Here is a 23,300-nt window from a genome sequence, read left to right as displayed (position 1 = left end):
TACACTTTGTAAAGAGTGCTAGGCAGGTTTAGACACACTGAAAACCAAATGAATGGCAAACTGATGCAAAATCATAAACTGAAACCAAAAATCACTAGCAGGGAGAATGGAAACACACCTTTACTCATATAATAGCAGGTTGAGCACTTTCATCAAAGAAGTTTGGCTTCATCAGAACAATAGGTACATGCAGCCAAAATCTTAAATAGACATCAACTTAACCAATTAGTTTAAACACACCAATCATTTCAAACCTTGCTAATAATTAGTTAATTAATAATTAACACTACTTCTACTGAGAACCATTCTTATTTACAGAAAAAAGTAATATAAAAACTTTCTTTAAAAAATAAATGCTTATAGAAAATGGTATAATAGATATAAAATCATTCATCCCTGGGGGAAAATTAGCAGCAAACCTAAGTTGCCACATAAGCTCTTTTTTATTTAAAATATTCTTCCAGTCCCCTCCTCTAGGGTTTGCTTGAATGACATCTAAAATGCCAAATTAAAAACCTGAGAAACCATTGCATGTTCTACTATGCCTATACAGGGCATTAGTTGTTTTTCTTTTTTTATTTTGTAAAGATGTTCATAAATCCTGAACTTAAAGGCTCTCTCCGTCTTCCCAATAGAAAATCCTGTGCATGTATTACACTTGGCCAAATATACTAACTGCTTAGTAAAGCAGTTACCTTTCTTAAAAAGTACTTTTTAGTCCTGTTATTTAAAACCAAACTTTCTACTTGCAAGATGTAACTACATTGTGCATAACGCCCACAGGCTCTAGTGAATTCATGCCTCCTATCATTTCCTCTTGTTACACTACCCTCCAAGGTTCCCTTTAAATTACGACCAACTTTTGTAGAAAAAAAGGGCCGATCACCCACTGCCTGAAAAATATCTTGGTCAACTTTAAAATTGTTCCAATTCTTGTGAAGAATATTTTTTATTTCACTGTACAAAGGACTGCATTGTATAATACATGCCTGGGTAAAATTACCTTTAACTTCACCTTTCTTCTTACCAGCATTCTGAATTTGGGTAAAATCAATGCCTAAAATAGGTCTGTATTTCAAACCCCATTGCTCAAGAACCTCTGCCAAAATGCTTTCCACAAATACAATAGGATACCCCTTCTCCACAAACATATTGGCTACATTTTTAAATTCCTGAACAACATCCTCCTTGTGAGAAGTCATTTGTGCTACTCTAACAGCTTGCCCCTTGACAATGTTCTTTTTTTGAAAAAGGGGGTGATGACTAGTAAAATGAAGATATGAATTACAAAAGTTTTTTTTTCCTATATATCTTAGATTTGAAACCTTGTTCATCTTTTATTACAGTAGTATCTAAATAATGAATTTCCTTTTCATGAAAATAAAAAGTAAAATTCAAAAACTTGTGGTGCTATTCAAATGATCAATAAAACCTGGAATTTGGTACTTATTTCCTTTCCATAAAATAAAAATATCATACAGGAATCTACTGTAATATAACATATCAGCAGAATAATTACTCTGAAAAATATATTCCATCTCCCACCCTAACATTACAATGTTAGCATAAATGGGGGCACAAGCTGGGATGAGATGGGTTATTTGATTTTTATGAGAGTGGGGGTGTAGCACCATCTGAACACCCCTTTGTGGAAGAACACTTAGACTAAGGGGATTTTCCACCACTGAGATGCTCAGAAAGAATAGCAAGCAGGCAAGAGGGAACTCAAGTGTATTATTCTTCAAACCCCCCCCCCGAAAGAACAATTCCTACAGGGGAAGGAGCAGGGACAGACATTGACTGACGCCCATTCCAAAGTAGTTCACTCCTTTCAAGGTTTTGATATTTACAATTATACTGAGAAGGATATTTGTGAGGAATTTTTCCTCTTTTTTCTAAGGGTTTTAAATTTGTACCCACCAGAATTCCAGACATAGCGGAAGTTTTATTAGGTTTGCAAATGTATACTAGGAAGTTAAATTTCCGTGTGTTGTTTTCTAAAAATACAAGTAATAGTGTTAACTACAATAATCAATCTATTTTTAAGAAAAGTAGTGTGTATAATCCTCCCCTCCATTCTTTAATAGCTATGTTTGAAAAGGTGGTTAAAGAAGACATTTATAAATTATGGACTGACAATAAAAAGTTTTATTACAATTTGAATCAAAAAGAGAGGGATTTGCTTCATGAATTAAGGCAAGATAGGAGCATCCGTATAATGACTCCAGACAGGGGGGGTGGTATAGTCATCTTTAATACAGAGGAATACAATAATATCATGCAAGCTATTCTATTTAATGAGGAAAATTATTTACAGGTATCCAAAAATCAGATTATTTCCTATCAGTGTATCGATAGTTTTTTTTGGAAAAGAGGATTAACCAAGATACTTATAATTTTCTTTTGAATTCCTTTCCTAAAGTACCTGGATTTTTTGGTATACCCAAAGTCCACAACGATGTTTTGGTGCCCCCTTTTAGGCCCATAGTAGCGGCAAGAGGATCAAAGACACACAGTTTGGCAGTATTTTTGGATAAAATTATCAAGCATGTTGTGGAGGGAGCTGTCCACCTTATACAAGATTCCTGGGACCTTCTTAGTCAAATTAAATCTGACCTTTGGTCCCCAGATGTTATCTTCCTGACTATTGATGTTCAAGAGTTGTTTTCCTGTATTAGCAGGAGAGAAGGATTTGAATACTTTGAAGAAACTTTATTCACCTGTTCAAGCTTGACCCCTGAAAATGAAAAACTTGTTTGTGAAATGATGGCCTTAGTTTTGGATAATAATTATATATTTTTCGAAGGCCAATATTATCAGCAAATAAAGGGAGTTGCAATGGGGGCAGCTTGTGCCTATTTAAGATTTTGGCTGCATGTACCTATTGTTCTGATGAAGTCAAACTTCTTTGATGAAAGCGCTCAACCTGTTATTATGTAAATAAAGGTGTGTTTCCATTCGCCCTGTTGGTGATTTTTGGTTTCAGGTTTAGACACACCCCCTAGCTTAGCTGTGCTAAACTAGGAACATACCCAAGCAACAGGGCTCCAATCTGCTTACAGTATGCCTGACACACCCACCCATGATGTCACCTAACTCCTAGTCTTGCACTCAGCTATTCATACTCTTACACTGTTGGGGCCTGCCTCACATGCTGGGAAAAACTGGGATTCACTATCCTTCCCCTCATTTGCATAGGATTGCCTGCTAATGCATAGTTACATGTGTCACACTGTGCCTCTCCCCTTAGCAATCACAATTTACTGGCCAGGTTGTCTTTTGCCTGCCATTGACTTGCATGGCAGAATACTGATTTTAGTTAGACTGCTTTTTATAGGTTTATTCTCTTATTTTCCCACTGATCCCATTTGCGCACCGCTGCCCTATTCTTAAACAGCCGTGATCGGCGGAACTACAATAAAAGTTGTATTTTTTACTTTTTGTATTGTTTGCAATGCCAATGGCCTTATACTTGGCCATTGGCATGCTTCCTCCATGATATGCAGCCTTTATTTGGAGCTGTCATGTCTCCGTTTTGGATTTTGCAGACCCGTACTCGGTTACTAACCGAGTACATTTCTGCAGGTTACTCTAGCCCTGCACGGCCTGATTCCAGCTTCCTGGATAGTGTAGTTACCTCATTTGCATGGTTTTCACCTGCAAATGGGGTAATTTGCATATGGGGGATGGGAACGTGCAGGACTAGTGCAAGCACACTCGTGCACGTCAAACGAGCACATACGTAGATCGCTCGGCTGCCATATTGCCAACATTACCTCTTACACTAATCATGCACGCTGTGCAAGATTTTGAGAACCTGGTGGCCATTCTACAACTAGATGTGCTAGCTCCAGACTAAATGTCCACTGTAAAATTCTAAAGTTACAGGAAATGAATCATTGACTGATGTATGGCATAGCTGCAGCTTTAGCAATTGTGTATATGCAACAGGCTATACTCACCTCTGCATTCACAGTATTGCATGTTTTCACCCTTGGCAGTGCTGTGTCATCCATCTGTGCCTAAAAGATCATGCAGTTCATGGCACTGGTATGGGGGACTGCAATGGCATGGATATACTCACCATACAGAAGCTGGTTGATATTTGCCACCCTCATTTGCAGGCCCATGGCATGCATGGTATACCTATTCCCAATTTAGAGTAAGGTATGTGTGGCTTTGTGAATATTAGCTATAGGGATCTTGCAGCAACCAACTGAGGACATAACGGGTGCATCATAGACATTTGCTTTAATGATACTGATGAGTTCCTCAGTGCCATGCTACTGCATGTAGGGGAGCATAAATGTCTCCATGTTTCCATATACCACAAAGGAGAAAGCCAAAATCAGGCAGACTTTTTTTTTACCAGCAAAATAAAATAAAATAAAGCACTGTGCGTCATAGGCTGCAACCATATTGCAGTAAAAGCTTCACTTGGTGATCAGAGATCACAATCAAATAGCCTGCAATGCACAGGATATAAAATGCATTGTGTCTGCAGGCTAGTCAGGCAGTACACATGACTCAAATATTTGCAACATGTGACTTGTATCATAGTTTTTTTGTTGTTGTATATAACTGTAAATTTTACTGCACAACATGAAATTGAAGTAACCAGTGTAAAAAAGTAACAGTTCTTTGTATAAAAAAAAAAGAAAAAAACAAATACAAAGTGAGAAAAGGGCAAAACAAACACAATATCACACTACTGATGATTCCAAGCTTTCATATATGGTAGGAATCAAGTTTGCAACTTAACATATAAAACTTCATAATCCACTCTGCAGGAACAATCTTTCAAAGTTGAAATATAAGAGAGGAGAAAGTGACACTTCTTATCCACAGGTACTGAGTTAAATGCATTCTCATTTGATATGATGTCATACTACTTCGTCGAAAGCTTAATTGTGTGAATCGCTAAATGTCAAACTGAAATCAGTGAAAGCTCAATTAAGCGAACAGCCAAACATTTCCTAAGGAAAAAACTAGTAGGCCAGCTACCGACCAGAACAAATACAACAAAATTTAAAAGCCTGCAAAGTAGGGTGCTTCACCACCCCACACCCCCCAACTATATATATATATATATATATATATATATATATATATACACACACACACATACCAACTCCGAGATCACACTACACTGGAGAAAAGGGCAAATCCCCGATGATGGCAAATCAAGTCCTTTCCCTAGGAAATGTTTTGCTGAAACAATCGTTCACTTAATTGAACTTCTGCTGAATACGGTTCGATGAATAGCGATTCGCTCAATTAAGCATTTGATGAAGTGATATAGACTCCAAAAAATCTGTGTTGTCTCTGTTCATTAAGGGAATCTGAGAAATGCCAGAGACTGCCTTTATCAACTGTAACCAAATACTACATACCTGTGGGCATGACCATTCTAAATGACCATGTTCAGCCTCCTCTATGCCACAGCACCAGCACTGAGAGCTTAGTTGTGATTTTCTTTTATGAAGATGTAATGCGGTAATGTACCAACAGTGCAAAGTTTTGTAAATGTGAGCACAGATAAAGGAAGGAATTGGTTCTATACAGTAAAGGCAAGCAGGCTATCCACTGCTAAATATTCCATTGTTGTTTGCTATATAGTTCCTACTTCTGTTTCATGTCATGGAAATAAACCACTAGAGTGTCCCTAATAAGTTGGCCAACTGTTTTTAACCTCACATTAGGATACAGAAATGGTTTACCATTAAAATTGCCAATGGGCAGCTTGGCCGCTAACAGAATTTGATCTCAGAGGCTAGGTAATATAGTTTTAATACCCTGACTAATTTGTAACTACTTCCACTATCAGATCTACCACCCCAAGAAGTGGTGTAATAATATATTGGAAGTGAAAATTGGTTAGTCTCCAATTCCAAACATCTAGTATAGAATAGACGCTCAATGCAACCCGCTCTGCCCATAAAATGCATCTGTTGTCTACTCAAGGGTACAGGTTGTTCCTAATGTATGAATAAACTTTGACTTCTGATTCATGTTTAATAGAGTTCCATCTTGTCCCATCAACCCACTGATCCAAACCAGCTAGACCCCAGATCTTGTAAGTAGATTGTCCAGGATTTCTTGCTTGTTTAACCACCTCCAGTTTCACTTCCATAGGCACCCAGATGGGGATAGACTGATCTTTGCCCTTGAATAAAACTGTCTTATAGAACTACCCCATAGGTAAACAGATCTGGCAGATCAAAGCCTCCTTTCCTGTTCAGAATCATCAATGGCTGTTGACTGGCTCATGGTGGACTGACATTGAAAAGGAAATCTCCACTGGCTTCTTGATATCTTTTTAATGTTGCTGTTGTGCCTTTCAGCTTTTCCTGGTTAGGGGTCGCCACAGCGGAACTCCGGTCCGCTAATGATTGGCAGTAGATTTTTACGTGCCGAGTTGCCGGCCCTGATGCACAACCTTCAACGAAGGTACGCCCATTCACAAATGTCTCCACACAGAAGACGCTCTAGCTGAGAATCGAACAGGACAACGTCTTACTGTGAGGTGAGAATGCTACCGCAGCACCACCACCGCAGCTATAGGAGATGTCATAAGATATGCAATACTTAGGGAAGGATAAACATTCTAATTTCTTGAATTCTGCTAACAAGCTAAGCTTAAGAGGACTCCCATTGTTCTAGCAGTTTCAAGCACTGGTGGAGTATTCTCTACAATCTTATCTATTGGCAAGATCATGTGTGTCCCCAAGTAGAAATGTTGTCTTGTGATTCCAAATGGGAGATCTATAACTTCTTGCAACCTCTGTACTGCAATTCCACTCAGCAGAAACATTGTTGACTTTTTTAAAAATTCACTTAAAGGCTTTAATAAACAGATAGTTCCTGTAAGACAATGAGTATCCGCCTCATTTGGCTTGCTGGATCATTTAGCCATAAGATATAGTCATTCACAAACCATGTAGTTAGAATGCTTTTTATCTCCCTAAGTTAATAAATATGATCCATATTTATGATGCACATAAAGGTTCCAAATATAAACTTCTATAATGAATAGCAGTGGGGAAAAATGGCAGCCTTTCCAGGTGCCCCTTTCTAGATATATACACCTAGATGGCAGATTATTGGTTGACATTTGTGTCACTGGATTCAGATATAGTAATTTAGACCATTCACTAAATGATTGGGGGAAGCCTAGTCTGGGCAAGGATATCCAAATAAACTGTCAGTGTGTTGAATCAAAAGCTTTACTAAAGTCAATCAATAATGCTGCAGTTTTGTTGTCTGTTATACAACCTGTATGAATGTCTAACCACAATCTAATTGAGTCAGGGCTACCTGCGCACTACCTAAGAAACCCCATATGATTCGTATCAGTGATATTCAGGAGATACTTCTCTAGCCTATTTGATAAAACTTTTGAAAATACGCTTAACCTCTATCTGTAGTAAGGAAAAAGGTCTTTTATTTGCAGGGTCCATCCAGTCTTTGTGAAGTTTAGGGAACACAAGTTCTTTGACTATATAAAGAACAGACAAGAAAGATTTGCTATTAATGGCATCTAAAAGCATTTGATGTGAGGAGTTAGCTAATTTTTTTTTTTCCAACATTTATTTAAATCGGTTGAGAAGCAATCTAGACCAGGGACTTTGACAAACAGTACTGAATCAATGGTCCCACATATGTCAGCTGTTGACAGTGGTTTACTTATCTCACTTCTGTCTTTAGCTTGAAAGCCCTGAATTTCCAGTTCCTCTTCTATGGATATTAGCATCTAGTCTCTATTCCTTTGTCCTTTATTTTTTATTCATTTAATACTTGTTTACTGAGAAAGTCCGACTTGGAACAAAGCAAATTTTCAGCAGAGGCCCGGGGAGAAACACTCCAGATGCATGTCTTTGTAATGTAGGAGGAAACCGGAGCACCCAGAGGAAACCCACAAGAATGTATGGAGGACATGTAGACTCCACACAGAAGGCACCTCAGCTGAGAATCAAACTGGAGAACCTCTTGCTGTGAAGCAACAATGCAAATGCTGCACCACTGCGCTGTCCGTTTTTAATATAACACTTTATGAGTACATTTGCAGTATATTTCCCTTAAGATGTTATTGATACTACTCAGGTCCATGGAAAGGACCCCTTGATCCTTTTTACAGGTATCAGTTTGAATATCCTGATAGTATTCTTTACCCCTAAGCGCCAGTAACTTTTGCAACACTATCCCTTCTGCACAGTAAAACAAATGGCACCTTTCCCAGTGAGTGGACACTTGCATTATCACTACTCATCTATATTGCTTTTCAAGAGTTTTGATTTCCTCAAATAATGAAACCTCCCATATAACTATTGTTATAATGCTGTTTTATGCCTTCTAATAGCTGTTCTATTTTTTACGCTTCTCTCCAATATGGTCTGCATTCATCTCTCTCACAAACTTGGCAATCCAAACTCAAGTAACCACGTTACATTTGTCCCATTTCAGCAGCTTTTCAATCATTTCCTCACTTTTCAATTTCCATTAGTAAGTCAGTCAAATGGAAGAGGATAACGAAGACATTTGATCCTTTAATAGTAATGGATCAAACCTCCATGCCTTAGTCATTGGACAAATGGTATTCTTTTTAAGGATAAGTATATCACGGCATGGTCTGAAAGTTTAATCTGAGCAATGCAACTATCTTTACATTTATGTAATTTTTTTCTGCTGATTATCCATGTCACACCTGGTTCTAGCTTCCCCAACATTGTATACAAAAGTAAAATCAATGACCTCAGAATGCAAAGTCCTGCAGGCATCAATTTAATCTAATTCTGACATCAGCATCTTTAAATTACATGCTACCCTTTGGTAGGCATGTTTGAGCATGGGAATCCTGTCAATCCAAGGGTCAAGCACAAAATTAAAGTCACTGCCCATTATGGTGACTTCTGGGACTGGGTGTAATGATTGGACAATGTAGTTAGGCTTTATAATGGTTGCTTTTCATCTGAGTTAGGGCCATAAAAGTTTACTTGCAATGTAGGTCCATAACTGGAGTTAACATGCTCTATCACCTATCTGTCTTGTTTATCCTGAAACTCCCATTGCCCTGCTCAGCCCAGTTTCTTATTCAAAAGAATAGCCTCACCTATTTTTGCCATTGAGGCACAGCTTATGAAGGACCTCCCTGGCCATTTGGAAAGCATGCATTTTTGCTTCACTTTGGTTGGGTTGCATAAATGCAAAATGCATATGCTTTTGAACTAAACGTTGCATTACCCCTATGGCATGATAGAATCGGAATGTACTATTTACATTTACATTCTAGCTACCAGCTTTGATTTGTTCTAAGTGATCTCCCAAATCCTTGGTAAAGGTTATTTCCAAGGTGGCACTTTTGTGCTTCTGTCCTTATTGATTATACCTCTATTACAGAATAAGACAAGCTATAAGATCACTGAGATCCACCCCTAGTGGACTCATCTAGCAACTTAGCTACTAAGTGACCGTGACACCAGAATACATTTTCTAAACTAATTTAATCCTGAAGTTGAAAAAGATTTCAAAAAATGCCTGCAAAGTAATGGTCTGTATCTAGGTGCTCAAGCAGAAGTCATGCATATTCTCCTCATGTACTCCCCACAGAAACCCTCCCTTCTAATCACAGAATTATAGGTGCATGGTATTATTAATGCCAATTACCAATAATTAGACTCTGCCAGCAATTATTCTTTAGCATATTTCCGTTTCATCCCCAGGTATTTAAGTTAATGTATCCAGTATCTTTAAAGTCCATCATTTAAGTCACCTCAGGACTTCCACATCCTCTGGCAGAGTTTCTAGATTAGAAAAAGCCATGCCTTCTGATTCAGTTATTGCATCCTGATCATCCTTGCTGAATAGTGCATACCAATGTTTTTTGCAGTGTGATTTCACCTAGGGACATTTTATTGGGGATACAGGATATGCACTAGAGGGCTCACCATTAAAATGCTGGGATTCCAAATGCTGAGTACCAACATATTGCAAAAGAGTTGAAAATGCAGGAGAAGAGTGAATATAAAACATTCCCCTTCTCCTTTAAACTTTTATTTTGCAGGGGGAAGATCCCCTCCACCTTCTAAACGTATATATACCAACCCCAAGATATCCATACCTCAGAGAAAAGGAAATATTCTGAGAAATAGCGATTTCAGACTTTTTGCATATGTGAGCCCATATTCTTGGCCATTCAGTCCCCACATTTCAGGACTCAGCAAAATGGGCCCTGAGATTTCAAATGTTTACCATCCCAGAAACATGGTTAATAACACTTGTTAGTTATCCCCAGGCCATATCAGAAACTGGCTACATCTGTGTCCTGTGGCATTTTTGATTGTGTGAGTGTGGTTTTGCTGAAAGCCTGCTCTTGCTATCTGGATGTATCTGGGGATACCCTGTAGTGTGACTCTGACACATTCAGCAAGATATTTTTACTCCATGCTATAGTACCTAACATCACTGTGCATAAACAGCTGCAGCAGGGCAGACACAATCAGGAGGAAGAATTATGATACCTGAGATTGGATGAGGAGCCTGATAAGGAGCCTGTGGAGGAGTCAGCTGCAGGGGAGGATTATGCCAGTGGATGATGGGCACAGCATGCTATGGCACTGGCTAAGAGGCAGAGGCTGGTCCATAACTATGGACCAGACTAAAGTGATATAGAGAAAAGAAAAAGTGATGAATCCAGGCTGTGTTCATCCATGCCTACAGTGGCCACAATGTGAATCAAAAAATAGGCTACTAAGTAACAGATTACAAAGGACAGGGTGGAGTTACCATCATGTGTACACATGGGAAGGGCCATTGTGTCATCTATTATTCATGGACAATTGTGTGCCTGTGTTGATATGGATGAATTTATCTAGATGCTGTGGATATCACAAATGGGGGGACTAGAGTGCACTGGGCATGGAGGAGGCTTAGTGTACAGTATTGTGAATGTGTGGGGAGATGGGCCTTGTGGATATACAAGTGTTTGTGTGATGGGATACAGTCTCAGTAGATGCTGCAGCACTGTGGTGAAATTTTACAGACAAGTCCAGGGTACTCATATTAGATGTATGCATAGACCATTCATGTTCCCGTCCATAGAAGCATTGTCTCCTATGAGGATCATAGTCATTATCCAGACCTTGCATAGAGGAGCATAGAGGAAAGAGTTCTCCATCAGTGTGAGCAATGACATATACTGTGCATCAGTGTGTCACAAACTTCCTGCGATCAAGGACATCCAAGCTGTATGGTACTCCTCTCCACAGTGGATGGTGGAAGTGGAAGTAATGACACTACATGTGCCTGATTGTGACTTCTCCCTTCTATGGTCACCTTTCACTACTGAAGACAGAGGTGGATTGACCACAGAAAGTGCAACCTCAATGACGCCTGCATGCACAGGGAAAACTGGGTTTTGCAACCTACCTATGTAACATATCCACAGTGTTATACACGTGGGACATATACTCCTGGAGGTCATCACACCCACCATATAAAACACCTAGAAGGACAGTAGTGGTGTTGGTAGCCTGTCCTTTTATGAGTTCCCTGCACAACTGAGACATATATCATAGGTGGGGAAGTATTCATGGTGTGTATGACCTCTGGTGTGATGTCGACCACTGTCTTCCTTGTGCTCAGTGGAGCTTGTAGTAACCAATGGGGTTGTAGCATGGGGAAGGACATCCCTTTGTAGGTAGGCCTGCATGCAAATTCATGTCTTTCTCTGTTTTCCTTTGTAACTGAGGTGGGTTCAACAGGCATAAAGGATATGTCCACTGGCTGGTATGGTGGTCTGAATCCCATATTGCCTTGCATACAACATTGAAACTGGCACTCCTTGCCAAGCCAAAGTTAATTTGCCATTATTGTCAGAGCCTGAGACATCTCTGACATCAAGCAGTGGTAAAGCCTTTTTGGAGAAGTCACCTGTGAAGATACCAAAGGAAAGTACCCAGAATATGTAGGGCCCATCAACATTATTTGAATCCCAGTGAAACAATGAATGCTATTGTCTACAGTGGTAGGACTGAATAATAGATAACATACCTTGTAATGGTGACATCTGAGTCTGAAACCCTGGGGTTCTTATGAAAAAATGTCTGCACTATATCACACATTTACTCAGTATACGGGTACTTCTTCTCATAAAGGCATGAACAACTGGGGCATCTCCCAAAGAGATTGCTGGAAGACAGTCAAGCTTAGCTCCTATATCAAAGATTCCACCATGACCTCTGGACAACTCTGAACCCCAAGGAAGACAGAGAATGCATCCATCTCTGATAAAGGTGGTTAGGACAATGGACCACTTACGATTGTTCTCAGCTCCTGTACTAGTAGGGTAGCAAGGACCATTGCAGTATTAATCATGTCAGTTACTCAGAATCTGAATTACTCATAATTTATGCCTTAGCCACAGACAGCACTGATGTCATTTACAACATCCCATTAGACACAGTCATGAACAGACCTGTCACATTTCTGGTGGCTTGCAGCAAGATCTTATTTTCACCATGGAATGGCTTGTCTGTGTGGTTTGTGGTATTTTATTCATATGTGTGAGCCATAGCAAACACACATACACATGCACACACAGATACAGACAGGCAGGCACACACATACAGAACACCCAGTACTAACATTCCCCCTCCTCTCCACATCATTTTCCTAATGTGCTTTCTAACACATATGTATTCAGCAGTAATATGTACAAAAATGGTTCTTATTGTCTCCCACTAACAAGAATAAAATGTGCTACATACACTGACATTACAGCACAGTTGTGCTATCAAGTGTAGGCCTGGTGTTAGCCTGGTGACAGTCTACCTGGTAAGAGGCATTAATGACATGTCTACTGCCTCACACAACAGAATCACTACACATCTCAGAGCTGTCTAACTGCATTACTATGTTGGATTTAGTTCACAAGTTCACATACTCATTATAATAAATGCTGTGGACTGTGCTGCAGTACTGCTCATAAACTTGCACTCTTCTATGCACGGTAATACCCTGGCACTTGAAACACTGAACAGTAGTGTACATGACTGCATTTCTAAGTTACAAAATTAACACACATTTCAATGAACACAGTAGCAAAGCAAGTTATAACCAAACATTTTCAGGAAAGGCAGCAGGTAGTGACAAGTTGTGATGTGCATACTTGCCTTGCAAAGAAGTAGCCTTAACTGAAGTAACTTGCTTCTTAATGTCAACAGTCATGGAGGATTGCCTGTCTGTAATCTTCTGTAGAGTGAGGAGACTCATGGCAGTTGCATTGATTTACACTGCATAAATCTGAAGCTTCTATCATGTCCATTATGCTAACAAGACACTAACTAATGAATGCTACTGAACAGCTGTTTTAACACATCATGGCTGTGGACCAAGTACATTTAATCCTATCATTCTCAGATGGGGATAATGATACAGTAGCAATATATTTTATAAAGTTAGCACTTCTAATGGCATTTAACAGTTTTGTTTTTTATTCACAGTCTGTTTTACTATCATGATATCCTTAGCAAAACTTCCTTAATCTGTGTATTCCTTAGTTTGTATATTTCAGCATTATTGCAAAGTGACAGGCTCTGAAATGTTAAACATAACTGTAATATGTACAAAAATATTTATACTCCGTTGACATACTGGGCATGTTGCTTACTGTCTTGAGTCATGGCTAAAAATGGCTTCCATAACCATCTCATCTACCTAGTTAACAAGTGGAGAAGCAACAAATGGATTCCCTTCTGGATGAGTGCTATCAGTGGGTTGCAAATAATATCATAACAGGTTAGGAATATAGACTTCAGCAGAAAATAATTGATTATGCTGTCCTTCATCTTTATAAAATATTCACTAACAAAATATATTGTGAGGTACTTAAGAAGATGCAGACGACTTCCCCTATTAGCAGCTACTGAGCTCCTTTCTTTTTTTTTCAAAACAAGTTTATTGTTTTAACATATAAGAGAAATATCATAACAATTTTATACAAATAATTAAAAATAGGTATTATTATAATATTCAACAAAACAACTAAAGTATTTACAAAGACATCCACTACAATCAGATCAATTAATTAAACTAAAATACTGTGCTATTGAAATTAGAATTTTTTTAACAAATTTTGTAAATTATCCCATACAATAAAATGTGATGTTTTTCTAGTTGTTCTCATTCTAATTGTGCTTATTTCCATATAACACATTATATTCATAACATTTTTAAATTCATTGAACGAAGGAGGTGTATCTGAAATCCAATTTCTAGTTATTATTTTCCTAGCCACTGCTAGGATAGACCATAACAAGGGAAGCTTAATCTTTTTAACACATTGAGGTACAGGTGTGTTGAATAATATAAGAGACTTAGAAATAATGAAATTATCTGTAAAAGAGCCTGCAAAATTCATTAATTGACTTCCAGTATTCTTTCAACTTCATACAGTCATAAAACATATGAGCCCAGTCAGCATTAATTTCTACATTACATCTCTTACATAGATTATCTTTATTATTAATTTTATTCATCATCAAAGGTGTATAAAAGATCTATGTAAAAATTTCCATGTATAAAGTCTCCAGACAATGGAAGATGTAGTTCTATAAGCAGATTCCAATATATATTGTTTATCTTGTTGAGTTGGTGGGTCCCCATTAATAGAGGTGAAATAATTCCAGTATGAATCTACATTGTAAAAAGTTTCTTGTCTGATAATTTTATGTATATATGAAAGTTTACCTTTATCAGAAACTTTATGCTGTAAATTTATTATCAAGTAATCAATCAGTTTTGGAATAGATTCTTTAACTGTTATAGACATTAGATCTATTCTATCAATGAGATGTTGTCTAAAGATCTGAACCTCTAACCAGCAAGTTTCTCTTAGATCAAATTCTTGTTTTAAGAAATCTAGATTTTTAACTTTATTATCAGATATCAGCTGATACCAGTACTTTAGATTATTATCTATAGCTAAATGAGCTCCTTCAGAAGTAGATGACATAAGCATACCCTGAGTATAAATTATAGGGAATACAATAAAATTCCATTCCCTATACTTAGGGTGCATGAATATAAAGTTACGATAACTAATAATAATATTTAATGGGACTGAGCTCCTTTCTGAGGTCATTTTAAACCAGAAAAGAAAGCAGATTAAAACCTGAGAACATTTTCCGATTCTTGTTTCCTAACACATATTTTATTTAAGTTGTATATGTAACTTGAATGATTAAATGGCAAATTCTACCTTGCATTTGGTCCTTCTCTATGTTTATACTCCTTCAGTGCTTTGATGTAGAGGTACCTCATTTAAATTTGCACATCTAAATTTCCGAGCTCAGTATACAGAAATAAGTGTAGCACATTGCAATATTTGTGTAAAAACTGAGAGAATCTACAAAATATGACAATGCATTATGTGTCCGGTCAAAAGCTAAAGTGTGGTATTATTATTATTATTTATTTATTTATTTCAGTGGGGAATTTCTAGTTAGTGAGTTTTTCATTATAACTTAGATTGAAGAATTATCACTGAATGAGCCAAATATGATATTGGCAACGTTGGTGTTGGTCAGATGACTGAAGCTCTGTGGGTGGCAGTTTTGTGACTTCTTAATTTTATGGAAACAGAAATAATTTAGTTGGGCACTATTGTCTGGCCATTCTACCTTTATTCCTTTCACTTAACATTAAATCTCTTCAGAGTCGCACACAAACAATTACGATTTTTTTATCCAGTATAACACAAAAGTTTAATGCATGACCTACTATGATATGATGGTTGTTTTGCTATAGATGAATAACTTATAATTTTCTAACAAATGTGTACACATAACCACAAATCAATGAACTCTAACATTCTCATATACTCTACAACCAGCTACTTGAATTACTTTTTGTTTTCAACAGAATGAACCAATGCTTCAGAGCTTGTTAAACTTGATTTCTGTATTAGTAGTTGTATTTAGAGCACAACCAAAAGCTGTTTGCTGAATTTCCTGTTTGCACTTAATTTTAAATCGTTTTTTTCTTAAAACTTGCATATTTTCTGTCCTTGACCTAGCACTCTTGTGTGGGGTCATTTACTGCACTGTTATAACTTGATATTACTTGTGAACCTCTGCTATCTCTGTAAAAAACAAAAACAAAAAAAAATCTTGCTTTTTTCCCACTTTTCTGAGAGTTAAAAAAGTTCAGTTACAGGCTTGCTGTTCCTGAACTGTTTGAAAGTTTCTGTGAGGCCATTTTTGCTTGGGCTGAAGGAGGGTCTCTCTGTTCATCAGTGGCAGTGACTAACATTGAGCAGCTTCCCTGACCCCCGTAGAGGTGGTTACTGACTTGAAACTGTAGTTTTATTTTCCCTTTTGGGTCTATTCCTGCTTCTTTCCAGCCCCTGCTATCAAGCACGCTTTAACATGCTTTAGCGCGGAGTTGCCACTAGAGCAGCATCGGGCAGCACCGGTTAAACAAGGTTAAACTCTTTCTGGCTCCAGAAAGTCTGTTCTTCAATTTTTCCCTTAGAACTGCTCTGTTAGGAACCTAAACAGTTTACACCTACACTAAAAAGTGCAGCACTTGTTCCAAATAGCTTTTTCTTCTCAAAACGCTCAGCACTTGTCTTATAAGCATATCCCTTGTCTTATAAGCATTCTCTTTGCAGGTCAAGCACTCCTATATTATACAAATCTCTCACTAGCAAAACCCCCAGGAGTGCCCACTTCCCTGCTAAGCCCACTACTTTTCTGTCTCATACCAACTCATAATTCTTTCTAGCATGTCGAAGGGTCAGATGCTGGCGTCCTCTCCTGCCCATTTGGTGAATCTGGGAATTCTGAGACAATGTTACAATTGCCTCATGTACACGGACAACCATCTCCTCCTCCCATGTAACACTAACACTTGTGAGAGATGCAGCTATTTAGCCAGACTGGAGGCTGAGCTCTCTCAACTCAGGACTGGCAAGACCAGGCAGGAGGAGAAGGCAACTACACACACCACAATACCAGTCCCACATAACTCAACCACACCACTGAATCAAACACATAAACACACTAAGACATACTCGGAGGCTCTGAGTAAAATTTACCTAAACAGCAGAGGCCTCCAAAGCAGACACCCAAGCAACTGCAAACTCAATACACCACACAAACAACACATAAACAACAAATCAGTGTGCAAAGCAGTCACTGCCCTTAAGGCCAAATACAACACCAAACATACTTGTCATAGGTGACTCCATAGTCAGACACACTGACGTCCCGCTCACCAGACTGAGTAAGGAGAAGGTCACAGTAAGCTGCCTGTCGGGTGCTAGAATCCGCCACATAATACAAGCACTCAGGTCTCTCAACAGCAGGTACAAGTACGACTCAGTCATTGTCCACGCTGGTGTCAACGACCTGAGACGTACCTCCTTGGACTACATGAAAAGAGACATTGAGGAGCTCTCTGATTATGTAGCCCAGGCAGGTATGACCCTGACCTTGAGCAGTATCCTACCTTCACCTAGAATGATGCCACAATACAGTGATAAGATGATCAGCTTTAATAATTGGCTTAAATTCTGGTGTCATTCAAAGGGAATCATATGTCTGTCTGCCTGGGATGACATGCTGGACATGCCACGCTGCTTCGCAAGGGACGGCTTGCACCTGTCACCCTAGGCTTCCGGATATTGGCAAAGGCTCTTGCCACCCCATAGTGCCTTTTTAGGCAAGGCTCAAATTCTAAACCTACCACCATAGAACACAAAAAGTAAAAACTAAGGGTAATGCTGCTCAATGCCAGAAGTCTCAATCTCAAGATGCACGCACTCGAGGCCCTTCTCAGTATGGAGAACATCGATGTCTGTGCTGTGACAGAAACCTGGTTCAAGGCTCCTGAGAGCACCCCAACACTAGCAGGTTTCACCTCATATCATGCGTTCCAGCCCCAAAATCCGGACAACACCAAGAAAGGAGGGGGGTGTCCATATTCATAAAGGACACCCACACCTCAAGGTTGGTGGCAACGCACGATGCATTGGAGACCATCCAGGTGCAATTAACCATAGGCAAGACTGCTCTGCAATTTGTAGCATGTTACAGGCCACCCTCTCAAACTCAGGAACCTCACATGGCCTTCCTGAAAACAATGGAGGGGATAAATGTATCTCCAAACACCATCATACTAGGTGACTTCAACTACCCTAATATAGACTGGGAACACTACTCAAGCCCAAACACTCTAGCCCAAAGGTTCCTGGAGTTCATAAACTCAAATGCCATGGAACAACTAGTCACCATCCACACAAGAGGAGAAAACATACTTGATCTCATCATCACGAACATGGGATCACAATGTTCAACACCGAAGTATACCCCTCACTGGTGAGATCAGATCATAAACTAATCTCGCTGGAGGTCCTCATCCCGCCCCACCTGAAACAAAAAGACCACAGTGAAAAACTTCTCAAAGCCGACATCACACTTCTAAAAACTAGTGTGGTCTCCTCTAAGGCCCCTGTGCCAGTGGTAAACATTACTCAAACCGCTGAATCACTTACAAATGCCTTCTACCAGCACCTACAGGACTGCATGGATCAGGCAATCCCAAACAAAACTAAGACTCTTTGTACCAAAGGCAAGCGTCCAGTCTGGTGGACCCCAGCCATAAACAAGCTCTACAACAAAGGAGGAAGCTACTACAAGATAGAGCAAAATCCTTGAAAGGTAAGACACCCTTGATCATTATAAGTAAAAACTAAGAGCTCTCATAAAATCATCCAAGGCAAATTTTGAGAGAAAAATCGCCAAGGATTCAAAAGACAATCATAAGGCCTTCTTTAGCTATGTTAGAAACCTAGGAGGAAACTACCAGATATGCTCAGAATTAGTTCAAAATGATGTGAAGATTACTGAACCTACACACATTGCCAACATACTGGCTGACAGGTTCAGTGCAAACTTCTCCCCTCCCCAAAGGAGAGATATCTATACCAGAGGATTGTAGCCCCCAAACATCTCCAACGCCCAGGTGAGAACTGCTCTCTCCAAAGCAAAAAACACAGCATCCATGGGACCGGATGGTGTCCCTGGCTGTGTGCTCCATGAACTCAATGAGGAATTAAACCCGCAGTTAGGACAGCTGTTTAATCTTAGCCTCACCTCAGGATACGTACCCAAGGAGTGGCGCCGGCGACTGTGGTCCCACTTCACAAGGGCGGTGCCTCCACCGACCCTGGAAATTACCATCCCATTAGCTTGACAAGCCTTATCTGCAAAGCCATGGAGAGGATCATAATGGAACTCATAAATAAAGACATAGGGAACTTGCAGACTTTGGATCCAACCCAGTTTGGCTTTGTCAAAGGCAGATCATGCCTTTTAAACTTGGTTGACTTTTACGAGACAGTCACCAAGGCCATTGATGAGGGAAAGGCAGTCCATACAGCCTACCTTGACCTGGCAAAGGCCTTGACACAATACCCCACTCAGGTATCATCAAAAACTCATCAGCTTGAATGTAAACCCATACATCACAAGATGGGTTGCAAACTGGCTAAGTGACAGAACCCACAGGGTCAGAGTTGCTGGAGCCATGTCAGACTCAAAGCCTGTCACAAGTGGTGTCCCACAGGGCTCAGTCCTGGGTCCACTCTTGTTCGGCATCTACTTTTCTGAAGTACAAGCAAACACAGGAGGGTTATGGCTGACAAAGTTTGCAGATGACTGCAAACTGGGCACCATAGTCGAAAACACATCTGACATAGATATCCTTCAGAAGGGCCTCACAGAAACGGATAACTGGTGCCAGAGCCATGACCTAAAGTTAAATGCCAAGAAATGCATAGTCATACCCTTCGGGAAAAACAAGGTTACCCCTAGCTACCATATAGGTGGCAATCCACTGAGCACAGAAGAAGTCATCAGGGATCTGGGGACCCAGGTTGACAGTAGCCTTTCGTTTGACACTCATGTTGCTAAAGTAGTTAGGAAAACCTTCTACATTGCCCACCTGATCATGAAGGGATTCACATCTAGATCAAGGGAGGTCATCGCCCCTCTGTACTCATCACTCATTAGACCTATGATTGAGTACAATGCCCCATTCAGAATGTATCTGACCAGACACCTGCAGCAGCTGGAAAGGCCCCAAAAGTTCCTCACCAAAAGGATAAAGGGTCTCAAAAATATGTCTTATGCTGCCCGACTGAAAGAACTCCAGCTCTATTCAGTCTCATACCGCTTGCTCAGAGGTGACCTGTGCCTGACATATAAGGCCATGTCAAACCCTGATTTGATGAATATGCTTCACCTCAAAAAATCTAGATCCCTCAGAACCACAAGGGCGGGAGACTTAAACCTTGACACGGTTATTAATAGAACATGCTGGAGGGACAGATTCATCACCCAGAGACTCCCTATGCTGTGGAACAAAATCCCGGTACATGTGAGGCAGAGCACCTCGCTGGCCTTGTTCAAGAGGAATCTTGACCAATGGGTGGGGGATCGTAGATATACCCCAGGGATTACTTCAGTGTCACTGCTTGACAGAGGCACAGCAAAATAATAGGCATAGTTTTATTCAAACTAAAGGGGTGGCGAAAGCCAAATAACTATGGGCTAGGCTTATAAATGCCCTTGGGCAGATAGCCTAGTATGAACCTATGAACCTATGAATCTAAAGGACAGCTGACCCATGACGAAATATCAATGTTTTTTTTAATTATTTACATGGGCTCCTTTCAAAAGTCTGAGAACTCCTAGTATGAGTCCTGCCATTTCAAAAAACTAACTGCAATTTAAATAGAAAATCCCAGCATTTTTTGATTCTCATTGATACAGCTTTCAAGTGCTCATCACAGTCCTGCTATTTATTTAGACTAACTCCAAGGTCGTTGTACCTTGGAGAAAGGGGTAGGGATGCACCGAGATACTGCAGTACTGGACTTGGTGTATATCTCCCTCATTAACACTTGTAATTTTATACTTTTCAAGATCTCAGTTATAAGAAATAAATTCTCCTCACCACTACTAAAGACACCGAGGGTAGACAAATGAACAAAGAAAAAAAGACCTTGGGTGTCGTCCACAGCTTCAGGCTTCAGACTGTTAAAACACAATTTATTAATCGCTTAAAAAGTGAAGCTGACAGGATGTAAATTTCACTAGAATAGGGTGAACTGAAAAAAGTTAAGTATCCAAGCAGTTGTCATCCACAGCTTTAAACTTCAGGCTGTTAAAACTCAATTTATTGAAAACTTAAAAAGTGAAGCTGACAAAATGCAATAGGATTTCATCTAGCATGTCAAAAAGTAGCAGTGAGATACCTGGGATAAAAAGATTATTGTGGGTGAGAGAAGCTAGCCAGTAAATAGTTCAAAAGCAGGACCAGTGCAAGGTGCAGGTAATAGACTAACATAAGGCTAACTGCAGAGATAATAGAATATTACCTACACTAGTTGTAATGAAAACTTTTCAATATTAGTAAAGCAGCAGCCTGTTTGTTAATTGCAGAAGAAAAACACTTTAGATGTACGGCACTACTGCAATAAATAAAAACACTGGATACAACATACAGTCCAATGCCTAGAACTGTAGAGCTTCAACACTTCAGCAATATATTCTAGTACAGGTGACTAGCTTTCAGATTTGTCTGTCTTTACCTCTTACATGCAATACTCTTCTTCAAAACTATCTGATTTTACCTACTGCATACTGTGCTTCCATTGCACACTAACCTTGAATATGTATACACAGCAGTAATAAAGTAGTTGTGACTTATTGCTGGAAGTAATAATGCAGTGTATGGAGCAAGGCCTCAGATATGTACCAATAGGCTAAGAAAACCAGAAACATCACTTAATTTATACTTTCAAGAATTGATAACAACAGCAATTAGAAGAAAGAAACAATGCAGGGTACCTATAAATTTTGGATATGCTCCATTTAATTGTTGCTCCATTTCCTCAAATGGCATTTAAGAATTTTTGATTTATTAGAATGCCATCCTGTCAAATAATAAATGTCATCATTTTGACAAAAGAGATATGTTATATTTTTTCACTTTTATGTTCATCATGTTAACTGTGCTGTGACTTTATGTTTTTGATCTTTGGGGAATTCTTTTCAACTGAGGTCACATTATTACAGCAAACAGAGACTGAAACTGAGAGTTTAGAAAATATAAGCAGTGTGAATTTGCCTCAGAACTTGAGATATATATGAATTGGCTCCTGAATAAAAAATCATACCTATATATTTACATGTTGATGATTTTGTTTTGGTTAATGTAACTGGTTAGTCTATCTGATGGTATTTTAAGAGGTGGGTTCATTTCGCTGTTTTTCATGGAAATGGGATGAATCTGAACAGTACTTGGAAATATAAAATGTAGGAGTAGTGATACAACAGGTTTAAGCTGTACCATAAAATAAGGTAGTAGTCAAAAGGGAAGAGGAAACCAATAACAGTACCATTATTTTGATATCCTGTCATATGGTCAAGTTAAAGGAAATTATTAAATTTGCCCACCCCAACTTTCCAGGTTAGTACAGCACTGAGCGATATTAAAAATGAAAAAGTGGAAAGTCCTGTAGCTACACATTTTATATAATGTCATGGTGGTGATAGTATTTTGGAAAAAATAGAAAGTTTTGATAGTTCTGGAATAAAGAAGAGGTTGTTGTATAAGGAAACTGTATTTATTTTAAAGTATGATACTTTGGTGCCTAATGGCTTAAATTTAGAATGTAATTGGAAGGTATTATTACAATGTAATTAGTAAAGTATTTTTATTGGATGTCTTTTTAATTGTTAATTGAAGTGTTAATAAGGGTGTATATTTAAATGATTTTTGCTGATTTTTTTTTTATCTCTATGAAGGCTTCTAAGCCAATGTGCTAAGATCTGAATAACGTTTGTTTGGGATGTTACTGGCCTCTGTGGTTGTGTTTTAGTTTTGTGTGCAGTTGTTTTATTTAGAACAACACTGTGGTTTGACCATACCTCTCAATTTCTTAGCACAAGAAATCTAGACAAAGCCTAAAATAATGCAGAGATGAAAGCCCAAACTAGGGAGAGATTTTAAATATTGCTGTTATAAACTCAGAACATTGCTTGTGTTAGCATACATTTTTCTGAAGGATATGAAGTCTGAAACTCAAATGTATATCATTATTTAGTGAGTTCAGTCCTTAGTGATTTGCCAGAAAATTGCAGGTTTTATGAGAAGCAGACTAAAAATATGAGGTATAAAACTGAGCATTCTGCAGAAATCTGGACAGTTGAGATATATGTCTGTGGCCATCC

This window comes from Protopterus annectens, chromosome 11.part0, assembly GCF_019279795.1.
Source record: "Protopterus annectens isolate FY-2018-M chromosome 11.part0, PAN1.0, whole genome shotgun sequence".
In the NCBI taxonomy this organism is placed as follows: domain Eukaryota; kingdom Metazoa; phylum Chordata; order Ceratodontiformes; family Protopteridae; genus Protopterus; species Protopterus annectens.
The sequence above is the reverse complement of the archived record's forward strand: the minus strand, read 5'-3'. Positions refer to the sequence as shown.